Consider the following 13,542-nt stretch of genomic DNA (forward strand, 5'->3'; position numbering starts at 1 on the left):
GTATACTTTTAAAACTAACTGAAAAAGAAACCGGTCAAATGGGTGATCGGGTCAAAAGTTATCGAAGTTCTTTTCGAAGGTATAAAACCTCCAGAATTGCTTTTGTTATCAAAAGTATATCACTAAGTTTATCAATCAATATACTTTTATAATCTTATTTATTCATCATTTATTTATAAAACAATAAAAAATGAACACATATTCTCGACAGGTCACCCAACTCGACCCATTTGTATCCGTACTAAAAGTTACCCACTTAATCCATTACGCAACAAACCAGACCCGTTCAACTACCTAATTTACGTTTTACTACCCACTTTCTAGATAACACATTTTACGAATTGACCCATTTTGAGTAAAATTTAACCTACGGTAGGCAGAGGAGCACCAATAGCTGCAAAACCAAAAAAATATAAACAAATGAGATCATAAGAAGTGAATTAGTCCGTAAGTAGCCAATGATTAGCTATATAAATAAGTAGACCTATGTACCTAATTGAGTGATAACTACTTATGTGCCCACATAATACAACAGCAGTTGATGAAACTGCACCAAATACAAGAGGAGCACACTAACATTTATCAATTCCCAACTTAAATAACCAATTTGGATAAAAAATATCTTATATTACTTGTCCGATAAACCACATAACATAAAAAATGTCATTGAAGAATTTAAAGAATGGATCTAAGAATACGAACCTCATAGCTCTTTTTTTCTGGTACGGCTAACGCTCAATTTGTCTTCAACAGAGACAAAGGTTTTTTTTTATCTGGTGCAGCTAACGCTCGATTTGTCTTCAACAGAGACAAAGGCGTGCTTGTGGTGCTAACGACGTACTTTAGGTAATAAAGATTCGTATACAAGTGGGTACATACTACTTCCGTCAATATAATATGGCATCACGAATGCCCAGTTCTTGAATTTCTTGGAAAATAATTGTCAACGTAGAAACATATTAATTAGCGGGTTTACCACGTCATACAATGAGCGAGAAAGTGAAAATTAAGTGGTCTCATTGATTGACACTTGGCATAAAAAAAACTTTATCTATTATATAGCATAGAATAGATTAAGCTTCACCACTCTGAGAAAATAAATCCCAGAGGAACTATATTCGAATATTAATTAATCAAAATGTTTAAATAGTTCAAGTGTTCAAGTTAATACCTCACCGAGTTTCCCCGATTCAAATGCCAACCGAGTCTGACATGTTAACCACTATTGACCAGCTTTGACCGCGGTTGACCAGTGGTTGACTCGTTACTTGACTCGTCTCTGGTTAATACCTCACCGGCTACCCCGGTTACTCTCCATAGCTCCACCGAGCACCACTAAAAACCAAACCACCATTGTCCGCCATAATTGTCAACCGTCACCACCACAATCACCTTCTACCACCCCCGGAACTTATACCCACCGTTAATCACCATCACTGCTCGCTATTTATCATTATTCGCTATGTAACATATAGGTAGGTACCTTATCGCTATTTGTCGCTATTCACCGTTAACAACTATGGCGCCCGCTATTTTAACACTATAGCTACGTAGCGTATATGTAGCTTATCGTCATCATCAGCAATTCGCTATTGACGACTATGCATAAAATGCTCGATCAACGACTGAGAAATCGGTGTGGGTGAAACTTTATCGACGCGGCCGTGAAAATGTGTGTTAACGTCAACACTATGATTCAAATAAAACCAACACTTTGATATCCTTATAAGTATCTTTCGTGCGCCAGCGGACAGTAATACCGATTTCTGATGAACGCATCTGCACAAAAAAGTAACAGATTAAATTACTAAACCATGAAATTGTTATGTTCACTGATTTTATTTCTTGTATGTTTTTATTATTCTAACAAACTTAATTGAAACTAAAACTAAAATAATGATGCGAAAAAAGAAACAAACCACTGGTAATGTAGCTCAAATCTGTATTCAACAAAAGTATTGCAATAAGTTTGGCAGTAAATATGTAGAGGTCGTGATGCAGGTGATGTTTCTTCCAAACAACCAGCTCAATTTGGGGAATATAACCCATAGGACTTTAGATGGTAAAAAAAGAAAAAAAGTTTTCACTCTAAAATTTGTAAATGTGCTAACTGTTGATAAGATAATGACTATTGTATTATATTATAAATAAAAATTTAGAAATAGAACATAAAAAATGCATCAAAGTGGAAGAATATCAACACAAATATAATAACCCTATGTGAATAAACAATAAAGCAAAGGCTGCAAAAATACAAACATAAGTCTTCTCAACAATATTTGCATAGACAAGTTAATGCAAAAATACAAACAAAAATAACAATAAAGTGCACCATCAAGTATACCTCAAATATCATATTAAAAAACCATTAAAAAGTGTTGGTGTGCCCTCAAATCTCATATTTAATAACAATAAAGTGTAGGGGTAACTTTACAAAATAGTAACCAAGTTTTTAATATGTTCCAATAAAGTCACTCAATCTTATTTTGTCTCTATAAAATCACTCAAGTTTTATTTATTGTTCTAATGTTATGCAATTTCCAGGTTAACAGGTCACCTTCATAATATAGCAGGTCATCTTTCTTATTTAGTCTTTAAACTTGAATAAATAATTGTATTTTATTCTTTAAACTTCAAACATAATACTAAAAATTATTATAATGAACTCTTTCATGTAAAAATTTTATCATCTTCGTCATCTCTTGTAAAGACCATCTTCACAGAAACATAGAAGATGCTCCATCATCAAATGGAGTCCACCACCCATATTAATATTTGGAATTCCATTACATAATATATTCTGACATTAGAAGCAAATGGAGACTTCACCACTTCACCCCAAAAATTCATCTAAACCTTTTAATTTTATAGTTTTTGTTCATCTTTAAAATCCACCTCTTTATTCAACCTTCAGAACTGGATCTGAAACATGGAACCCTATATTCTCTGGTCATTGATTTGAAAGCAAAATGAAAAAAGCAACCATACTTGGTCTCTGTCATCGAAGGTTGCTGGTTGTGGTTGTCATCGAAGGTTATCGGTCGTTCGAAGGGTCTGAAACGTCGGATAGGGTTTGATTGGGAGGATCATTGAAGGGTCTGGTGATATATACAAGATGATCGAAAGGTAGTAGTTTAAGATATATATTTTGATTTTATAAAATCCAATATAGACATATAAATAAATAAACATAAACATAAGCATTAAAATAAAATAAAAAATAACCTGGTGACCTGGTAATTACATAGTATTAGAACACGAAATTAAAGTTTAGTTAGTTTAGAGAGACAAAAAAAGTTTGGATGACTTAATTGAAACAATAGGCAAACTTGGTTACATTTGTGTGGTCACAAAATAAATATCAGTTAAATGAATTAATTTTTAGATGCAACATTTGAATTTGAGCACCTGTAGTTTGAGTTATAATGTTATTTTCTTGTTTTTTTTAACGTAGAGATGGTGAGTTTGACCCGTTTACTTTAATATCTACAATGCCAGTATAAAAAAAGCCTGGGTAAAGCGAATTGGGTCACATCGACCTGGCCAATTGTATTTGACATAAATTGACATAATTATAGATAATGCATCAAATAGCCTTTTACCTTTTGGCTTAAGTTTGACCCATTTACTTTTCTAAGTTTTGTAATTTACCCATTGACCCATTAAAAATAATATATAAACTAAATTGACGTATTTATAGATAACTGGTCAAATAGCCTTCTATGACATAACTGTGCATACCCAAAAATTAAAGCTTTATACCCTTTAGATGAAGTTTGGCACATTTACTTTTCTAACTAACTTTTGTAATTTACTCGTTGACCGATTTGAAATAAAACGTAACCCAAAATAGATATATTTATAGATAATGGGTAAAATAACCTTTTATGACATAATTGTTCATAAACAAATATTGAAGCTTTCAAGATCCCTTGTTGCAAGGCCTCAAACCGTGCTTCATGCAGCTTCGTAGGTCTCATTTGACCTGTCATTTAGGCATACGGAAAGGGTCACGTCAAGTTTATATGAATAGCAACATGCATATTACTAACCTGGTATTATTCAAAGGGCCAACATATTTCGAAATGGTCAACCCGCTTCCTCAAAATCTGGTTAGTAGACTCCCATAGCGTGATCTCTTGAATTAAATTTTGACAAAGACCAAACTCTAACAGCTCTTCATCCAACAATGGTTCCCTTTTTCACTCCCAAAACCAAATTGAGACACTACGATTGACATCTCACAGCCACAATTTCATTTTTGTTGGACTCAAAAGCAAAGATTTTTGGAAATACATCCGCCCACACGTTTCACCAAGCGATTCAAATAAAAAATCAAGCGACCACCTATTTATACAATGTATAAGCAGTCAGACATATCTTCACTACTCGCACTAAAATGAAGAAAACGCGGAAGGTGAATCCAAATTCGTGTCAGGTATTGCATTAAAGCGCAATCAAATGTTTGCAATATTCTAAGTCGTTTTGTTTATAGAAAAATGAGATCATTATTTTAGTAAATATAGTATCTTGGCTCCAACAAAGGACACTAATAATAATGCATGGTAAATAATATGTGTGTGTATTTCATCCAACAACTGAATAAGTGCTTATATTCTTTAAAAAACATAATAAACAGAAAAAATTTTTGTAGGGGGAGTTTGAGATTGATTACGTTATGAAGAAACATAAAACCACGTGGCCTGTTAAGATCCCTACAAAAATGACCCATTTGACCAGTTACCCGATCCCCCAATCATGCAAGTCACATACACTTTATGGAATCAAAGCTAGAAAGATGATAGGTGATTAATCAGATACACACCGTTTGACCAGAAGCATGCGCTATCCTCGAACTTTCTGCACGATTTTACTTTCCACTTTCTGCCTATTGATTTGAAACAAAGTTATATAATTACAAAGATGTAAAATAATGCATAACTGTATATAATTTATTGTTGTAAAGTAATGCTCAACTAACAGCTGCAAGAACATGAAGTGGTTGACCAGCAATAACATCAGCGTTTGCAAAGCGTCGGGTGATAAAAAAAAATGAACCAACATGAGGTGAAACATTCCAGCATATTTCACATTTTGAACTCTCTACATGGGACACCACGACCCATATCTTATGTTATCCTTGAATTATATATTGTCCAGAATATGGTATATATTTGGTGGATGCGTGCTACAATGTAAAAATAATCTCAACCTGTAGTTTGATCAATTAGCTTTCTAAACATTAAATGCATCATCAAAAATTGATACCTAGCATGTCAAACCATAAAATGAAGGATTTAATAAAGAAAATTATCAAATCAATACCATTAAAAATTACAATTAATTAACACCTTGAAAATTAGCTTTTGGTATATAATTAACACCATTAAAAGTTTGGATTGGATCATCACATTTTTGTTTGAGAGTTAGTGTCGAGATGCCATTTGGCAGTCCTACTTGGAGGTGACATGGACATCATGTGGAGCCAAAGGTTATAATTCAACCAAGTAATGTCAGTTTTGAAAGCACGGATTAAAAAAGTTAAGATATTCTTGAAAAATAAGATGAACAAATTAACATTCTGAAACTTTGACTTAAGGATCCTTCCATATATCCGTAGATATTATCGATAAAAAGTAATAGTAAATCAGGATCCAAAAGTCCAGAATCATAAGCTATTACTTCTTAACTTTAACAATATAATAGTTGTGTAAGGTTTTATTCAACTTTAAAATTCAACCAGAGTGTTTTAACAGATATATTTTGTTTATAAATTAAACAATAAAAGGATCCACCCAACTTAGAAGTACCTGTTTGTGACCATTTTGGGAGCACCTGTTCATTAGAGTTGATTCTAATAACATCCCTTTACCCTAAATCAAATAAACAAAAGTAAAGTACAAATGACAATGCTACCTCCTGTTGCACCAAGGAAATTATTATTCCAGTTGTAAACATATAATAAGATGAAAACTTGTAATATCAATCAAACCTGTCCAGCATGTTGCTAAAGAGACACCATCAGTATCAATCTACCCGTTATCCATTCTAATTCTTGAAGTCCCCAAAAAACAGCAAATTAGTTTGCTGGAGCAAAAAATAAACAGCGTGTTGCTAAAGAGACACCTTTAGAATTCTGAAAATATCAAATCGAGAGAAAAGAAGTCCAAATGAGAGGCAAGAACTCACATGAATTTCATTTTCAGATGATGTCCATCGCAAAAACGCATATGCCGGTAATTTGCATCTTGAATTTTTAGTTGAAGCATTTCATCAAACAGTTGGAGTGCGTCTTTAAACCTTCTAGTTTTAAACATATAATATTCTAATGATCAAAGAACATAGCAGCCCAACCATACAAAATTTACCATTTTTTCTACCCAGATTTGCTATAAGGAGCCAAAACTTACCAGCAAAACTCATATGTGCTTGCGGGTCTAACTGACAAGAGCCCCTTCATCTACTCTATGCCATTGTTGTTATCGGAACAATCATCGACAACGTACTATGTAGTGCAAACATTATACACAAATTGCTTTGGTTCATCCATTATACACAAAAGCACCAAAATAACTTGGAACCCAACAAATCTTAGCCACGAATCATCATTCTTACCCTGATTTTCATTGGATTTGAAGTCCCATACAACCATGTTAGACACCAGCTGAAGCTAAGACTTGGATATAACCCCTATATTAGTCCAAATGGTCTCTGAAATAACCTAAAAACATATGAAACAATAACCAAATCAGAATCACAACATGCACGTGAAGACACCAGCTTTAAGAAAATTACCTAATTGTTCTGGATTTAGACCTAATAGTCCACAACATCCATTCTTCTTCATTTCTGAAAAAAAAACACCACTAATAAACAACAAATGAGAAACCCTAATCACACCACGATTACTCAAACAGTAAAATAATAAAAACCCATAACACTTACAAAAAAACCTGAATAGCTTTAGAGATGATTAAGAACCAAATGATTGTGGTGGGGGCGACATCGGTTGATTTAGGGTTTCTGATTAAGGGAAAGAGAAGAAGCCGCAGGTTTTAGAAAACCATAATATTATTACTCTCAAATCCCGATTAGAAAACCTGCTAAGTTACATGATTCCTTCTTCACGACAATCGAATGACGAAGAAAGATAATATGTGATTTTGATAGTGATTGAGTTGAGAGTGAAAAAGGAAAACAAAAATAGGATTAATACGGTTCAAACAGATAACAAAAAAAAAATCAAATATCAAGAAGAAGAACATACCAGTGATTAAGATAGACGAATCCTCTTCGTCTCCGACCATTGCTCACGTCGTCGTTTCTCTAGCCCTAAACACCACAATCGTCGTCTTCCATACTTTGATCCAAGAGAAACTCTGCAAGGATTACGATGATGCGGTGAGAGGGTAGGGTATAAGATTGCAAAGAAGAATGAAAGCGGCGACTAAGGATTATTGAACGAAAGAACCTGATGAACAACTTTGGTTTTAGGGTTTGTGTAGAATGGCGAAGCTTGAGAAAGAAGGAGAGTAAAAAGGGATATAAAGGATCCGTATGGATCATTGGGTCACCGAAATGCATTCGGATCCCGCTTCTTTTTTCTTGGAATCGTGATTGTAGAACCAAAATGTGATTTCCCTCCTAAACTAAATTGCCACATTAGCCAAGATGGCCAAATACAAATGCCACCTAGCCCAAATCCATCTCATTTATATATATATATAGATATTAAATATGTAAGATATACTTACCTTTATTGGTAGGATTTGTGAGAGCTTTGAATCGCTCCACCAACCCGTTGACTTCTAATCTTTATTATACGAAGAAACTCTTAGACATCTTTTACGACTAAATTCGTAGTTCTCTGATCTAGTTCAGCCGTTCATGTATTCAATCTATGATATACCAAATTTCATTATAATCTCTATTTTGGAGTTTAGTCAACTCATCAGGGAATCCAGTTATCTCATTAATTATTTACCATTACTCTCAATGTAACATTTGTGTCAAATAATATTTATCAATAACCATTAATCAACTATCATAATCCAAATCATGACTGAATATATATACACATAATATACATATATGATGATACCATGCAATTAATACTAATAATAACCCTAAATTATATTTATTCTCAAAACATCAGAATAATGGTTATACCTTCTCGTGTGTACGGTTCATGTACGCGTATAATCATCTGAACATCATGAGAACAATATCCAACGAGAATTAATTATGACATTGTATTAATTTTTCTGCCGCGAATGCTTCTCCGGTTTTAGATCGCACAAAAACACCATTAGAACCTCTAGGAAACACTATTCACATTTCATGATGATCACCGTGTTAGGAATGGTTTCTCGTTTGAAAATCTGCCTCCAGCCACCGTGAACTGCCACTGTCAGCCACCACTGATCACCACGAACCTCTTATTGATTCTCTCTAGCTCCCCCTCTTGTTTCGGACTCTAAAAACACATGTATGAGAGAATAGGGAATAATCATCCTTTTATACTTGGAGTTTGCTATACTCGTAGTATGGTGGTCGTACTATGTTAACCCAGACCCGATAAAAATAACGATTCTATATTCTCACTAAATAACTCCTTTTAATTCATATCTTAATATTGAGTTATGTTCTCTCATAAATGCAACTCATCAAACTGTTTATTACACTTCAACGAACCTAGTAGGCTCGGGAATTACATGTTCATTGTTTTGCAACATTTAGATAATACATCATCATTCAACTTTTACAGAGGAAGGAGTACTCTCACCGGTGCTACCGATCCAATTTATACCCTACAACTGTTGCATGTCATCATCTCTAAAAAGAACTAAAAAAGCCATTCATATCATCAATTACATATACACCATGCCAATAGATAATCAAACCAACACATAATTAATAAATAAATAATCAAAATCGACACATAAGTGAACCAATACATACTCAAACGAATGTCAAAGTGTAACACCTCGTAAAATCATATCCAATAAAATAAAGACACGTGTCATGTGAGACAAATGTGTCAGGAAACAGGATCAAATAAGGATGTATGGTAGGATTTGAAAAAGGCGTCATGTTATTAAGATACCTCTGAACTACCCAAGGGCGACATGTTATTAAAATACCTTTGAGCGACCCAAGTGATAAATCCCAAGACCTTAAATCATTATGATAAACATCGAACACATATTTAGCCGGTTGTTTCTAAATAAATAAAATTTCCACTTTTATTTGGAAATTGGATTCTTAAAATGTCACTACTACAATCAGGAAATTTGATTCTTGGTTAAGAGAATTAAATTTAAATTGATGCATGTCCATACAAATGTTCTTGAGGTTTCCGTCACTACAAGACTTGCCACAAGGTGCCAAAGAGGTGTGAGTGCATGCAAAGCATGCAAGGTCTGAGTATTTGGTCCCACAACTGAAAAGCATTGCATGAGATTCGGATTGGAAAGAAGCGCATGGTCAAAGCTTAAAGTTTACAAAGTTTTTGTCCTCAGACCATCGGTTACGGATCGTATGGCATAAAGCTTACGGTCCGCAAGGATCGGTTACGGATCGCAACCAGTTAAGCATACGGTCCGCAAGGAGCATACCTGGGCGCATCAGACCAGGGTCGGTTACGGACCATATCCGTATAGGCTTACGGTCCGCAAGGGGTGGATACGGACCGCAAGGGATTTGGCTTACGGTCCGTAAGCCTGTCGCTGGCAGCAAGTTTTGGACAGCTGCCTGTTCAGCCAGTTCCACCGCCTTATTTAGGTGGTATTTGAATTCAGGGGCTTGATAGGCAGTATATAGCATCATAGAGACACCTGAGATGATCTTGTAACAATCATAGACTATCTTGGCTTGATCTTGTGCTCCTTAGTTCACTATATAAGGAGAAGGAGTTGTGACAAATTCACTTGCTCATTTCATTTTCACTCAAGATCCTTCTCTGGAGCTCCTCTGATCAGTAACCATCTTCCCTTAGGTCCCTAATCATATTTAGGACCATTGTAAGTGTTCCTAATCATTCTTAATTAAGTTTAGCTTAGTTAATTAGCTAAAAGTCAACCCATCGTAATTAAGGTTTGACTTCGAGATTAAGCTATAATTATCCAGTCAAATCTCGAATTAAAAATACCTATAAGTAGGTAATTATGTGGGTAATAAACCCTTAAAAGGGTATTCTCAGATTCCCACTCTAACTATGTCAATTGTCGGGTCAAAGCTTACTTTAAAAAGTCAACAGAATGCTTAATTCCAAATTAATACATAATTAGCAATGTAGGATTCATGTAACCTGTTTTGTCATTAAAATAACTTGGTAATTAATATAAGAACATGTATAAACATGTTCAACTCAACAATTTTCAGTTTAGGCTCGGTTTGGAACCCAAAGTCGCATAGTTTGACTTATGCTTTGACTTTCAGTTCTGGCCCGTTTAAGCCAAGATTAGGATTGCCTTAGAGCTTCTTTTGGACCTAATTACATGTTAGTATAACCCTATGTGATTATACAATTTGGTTCATTAGACATCTAATTCATATGCATGTTTCCGTTAATTGCTTAAATTGACTATTATGACCTCTTCACCTTAAAATGTGATTTTTGAAAATATAAAAGAGTAGACACCTTAGTTACTGATTTATAAACTTGTACTTAAAATTTTACATCAGTTTGTGTAGGATCGTTTGACTGACCCAAATGAGTCGATCAGAGGAGTTTTACTTCGTTTCAGGTGCGGAAAACAAGAAACAAAGGTAGAAACAGCTAAATCTTCACTTAATTCACTGATTGTATTGATCTGACGTTGATTACAATCAAATCTCACACCGGCAGCACTTTGGCATGGAATACAAGGACTGACTACTGATTTCGCTCTAAGGTGTCCTATATATAGTGTTCTGATTTCGCCCGTAATGACATCAGACCATCTGGAGCGGAATCAGACACTTGTGATTCCGCCCGAAATTAGCCAAAAAACATTAGGAGCGGAATTAGACCTAGGAGCGAAATCAGACTTTTCAACACCCTAAACATGCTACTTTCTCGTAAAACGTGCCCTGATCTATACAATGTAGACTAAGACTCGATACAAGACGAAGTTGACAGATGTATGCACCCACAGACTCCCCCTCAGATGTTGACGAGTCTTACGTGTCGAGTCTTCTCAAACTTCAGTCTTGATCAGTCTCTGGGCTTTACTCTCTCTATCTTTATCAACAACAGACATCCCTTAACAATGTGCTGGCATACCTTTAGCTCTTCAGCATCATCTGTTTCAGGATCTTTGTCTGGCTTTTACACTTTGTCCACACTCGATACCCTGGCTCAGACTTTGTCTTCAGAGTCCACAGAAATCAGAAACCTGGCTCTTTAGAAAATCATTCCCAGATCGTAAACTGGCTCTTTTCCAACATCAGAATCGATTGACCTGGTTCTTCAGAAGATTGTTCCAGGATCGTCACTTGACTCTTGTCTGGCTCAGGTTATCTGCAAAACCTCTACCTCAAAGTAAATTTTCATATTTAAACACTTTAAAAATTGAGATTTGCACCAACATTGACCCTTTCTCAGATTAAATCACACATGATGAACCACTTGTAAATTTTTGATTTAAACGTTTTAATTTTAAACACAGACTCCCCCTCACAACATAGTCATCATGTTTAGCACTCGGAATTTTGAAAATCAGCTCTCCAACATCAGTTGTCGAAAATCTTTTTGACTTTTTCAAAATTTATGCTAACACACACACAAAATCTTTTTGGATTTTCTGAAAGAAAGTAAATGCAGTAAAGAAATATTTACAGACAATATTTTTGTGAGTTTGTGTAAGAGGATCATATCAGTGTTTGAGACAAGTCACCAACACCGTTAAGCTACATTTCATATTAAGTTCTAAACAATTCACCTAGATTGTCAGTATGTTGTCCACTTAAATTTTCACACAAATTTCAACTGATCCGAGATACGATATTAATGTTTTAAGAACTTAAACTTATCCGTGTGTCCCACTACTTGAATATACTCCCGTATCCAGATCCCAATATTCAGTCTTACAGGTGAGTATACCACAGATAATATCTGTAAAGGGGTTAGGTGCGAGGGCCGTGAGAGCTCAGGTCGATACTTCCGTATACGCAGAGAGATGACGACTTCGACTTTAGGTGTGTCCCCTTTAGAGGATCTTTGTTACAACAGCAGTGACTATCAATTTTATTGTTTTATCAACTTGTTGAGGGCGATGCTATGTTTCAAGCAATTGTAGAAAGTATTATACGGGGACTAGGTCAGTATTTCCATACATCAGAAGTCCCGGGATAATACCCCAGATATCACTGAGTATAAAGACCTAGTATCTGAGAATAAGGGACCTTTCAAACAAGATTTCGGGGGTTACCCATATATCCAAGAAGTTGTTCCCCACGATCTAAGTAAGTTTGAATTTTTAGGTTTATATCTCGTCACAATCTACTAAATGTGTAAAAACCTACTGGCATATCCGCAGTGAGGTTGTTTATCACACTTTTACATTCCATTTCTTTAGCATGTTGTGACAGTCCACTGATGTACTATCATTTCCTTTTTATGACAACAAAACTCATTTTTTACTTTTATCATGTTTTTGGATTTTTCAAATTTTCTAATGTTTTTGGATTTTCAAAAATATTTCTACTCCCCCTAAAATGCAAACACATTAAAGAAAAACTGAAAACTACTAAGCTCTTGACCCACTTCTAAAATCACAAAATGTAAAGCAACTATACAGAAACTTGACAACCGACATCGAATTGCATCAATCCGCCATCCACTAGGCATAAACAATCAGAACTCCCCCTTTCAACAAACCATTTTCTCATTTAGATTTCAAAATACTTAAGTTTGTTTTAATCAAAATGATTTTTCCGGAAGATAAGTTTGTTTGTACCAATTGTAGGTTAGGGTTCATCATCTTGTTCATCAATCACTTGTATGATTAATATCAAGTTCAAATTAATGACCTTGACGAATCACTTGTACTACTTGTAACAACACAAACACCTGTACCATGTGTAGGAATAAAACATCTACACACGACGTTTTACCAATCAAAAATGCCGATTCCTGCTTCGCACTTACCAACCTGGAAGCTCCGGCGTAAACCTTTACCTGTAAAATTTCAACAATCTCAAATACTTTCATATAAAATTCATTAAACATGAATGATGTCGATTCCTGATCCACGATTACAAACTTGGGATCTCCGGCATAGTCCTAAGACTATCAAGGGAAAAGAATTTCCAACCAAGTCTTTTCAGACTTAAGGGTTTTCAGTTCTTGCTCTGTGGGGTTGTAAGTAGCCTTTTTAGTTGCATAAAAATCTTTAACCCCCTTTGCTTTCCCATTAAGCATTTTCCCAAAAATTTTCTTAACATTCCCATTGAATGTTTTCTCGACATCAAACTCAGTTTTCTCGGAGTAAAACTGATTCGAAATCTCAACCTTACCAACTTTCTGTTTGATCTCTTCGAACTTCAGTGATGGAAATT

General features: G+C 34.9%; 1 long non-coding RNA gene across 7 annotated transcripts; it reads right to left on the reverse strand.

Annotated features, from left to right (window-relative positions):
- Window positions 1-364: 364 nt before the first annotated feature.
- On the reverse strand, window positions 365-6,944 carry LOC110937911. 7 transcript variants are annotated; one of them, XR_004894272.1, is made up of 13 exons: window positions 6,796-6,932; window positions 6,616-6,721; window positions 6,411-6,505; window positions 6,190-6,300; window positions 5,811-6,087; window positions 4,982-5,212; window positions 4,826-4,888; window positions 4,053-4,347; window positions 3,883-3,985; window positions 1,172-1,779; window positions 703-928; window positions 493-547; window positions 365-394 (listed from the first exon to the last, which is right to left on the reverse strand). It is a non-coding gene; the product is annotated as an uncharacterized LOC110937911 (long non-coding RNA). The 7 variants fall into 7 exon arrangements; XR_004894356.1 differs by lacking the exons at window positions 365-394; window positions 493-547; window positions 703-928 and adding an exon at window positions 936-1,088; XR_004894414.1 differs by lacking the exons at window positions 365-394; window positions 493-547; window positions 703-928 and having other exon boundaries at window positions 1,099-1,779; window positions 5,811-6,114; window positions 6,190-6,303; window positions 6,796-6,944.
- Between the last annotated feature and the right edge of the window lie 6,598 nt (window positions 6,945-13,542).

This window comes from Helianthus annuus, chromosome 1 (assembly GCF_002127325.2).
Source record: "Helianthus annuus cultivar XRQ/B chromosome 1, HanXRQr2.0-SUNRISE, whole genome shotgun sequence".
NCBI lineage: Eukaryota > Viridiplantae > Streptophyta > Magnoliopsida > Asterales > Asteraceae > Helianthus > Helianthus annuus.